The sequence below is a fragment of the Bison bison genome, unplaced genomic scaffold (assembly GCF_000754665.1).
Source record: "Bison bison bison isolate TAMUID 2011002044 unplaced genomic scaffold, Bison_UMD1.0 scf7180017864227, whole genome shotgun sequence".
NCBI classification, from domain to species: domain Eukaryota; kingdom Metazoa; phylum Chordata; class Mammalia; order Artiodactyla; family Bovidae; genus Bison; species Bison bison.
In genome coordinates this window covers 118130-118546 of record NW_011494799.1, presented here as the reverse complement: position 1 = coordinate 118546, position 417 = coordinate 118130, and the positions used below count along the sequence as shown (strand labels likewise).

The following is a 417-nucleotide window of genomic DNA, read 5'->3' as shown; positions in this document are numbered from 1 at the left end:
AATTTGTCAAATAGCCCATCTTTTTCTCCAGCATGATTTTAAGAAAACCAGAAACCCCTGTTTTCTAGTTAACTAACTATGTATGTGAAGAGAGTGGTTGTAAAAATTGTTTTTGTTTTCTAAATCAATCTTTTCTCTATTTTCCAGTATTTTAAAATGGGGTAGTACTGCTCTGAAAGTGAAAGTCACTCAGTCCTGTCTGACTCTTTGCGACCCCATGGACTGTATAGTCCATGGAATTCTCCAGGCCAGAATATTGGAGGGGGTAGCTGTTCCCTTCTCCAGGAGATCTTCCTAACTCAGGGATCAAACCCAGGTCTCCCGCATTGCAGGTGGATTCTTTACTAGCTGACCCACCAGGGAAGCCAAAGAATACTGGAGTGGGTAGCCTATCCCTTCTCCAGGGAATCTTCCTGA

The 417-nt window shown here is 42.7% G+C and overlaps 1 protein-coding gene across 4 annotated transcripts in view; it reads left to right on the top strand.

Moving 5' to 3' along the window:
* Positions 1-417, top strand: part of PHF8 (PHD finger protein 8) — a 103202-nt gene that overhangs the window by 38378 nt on the left and 64407 nt on the right. The window lies entirely within an intron of this gene.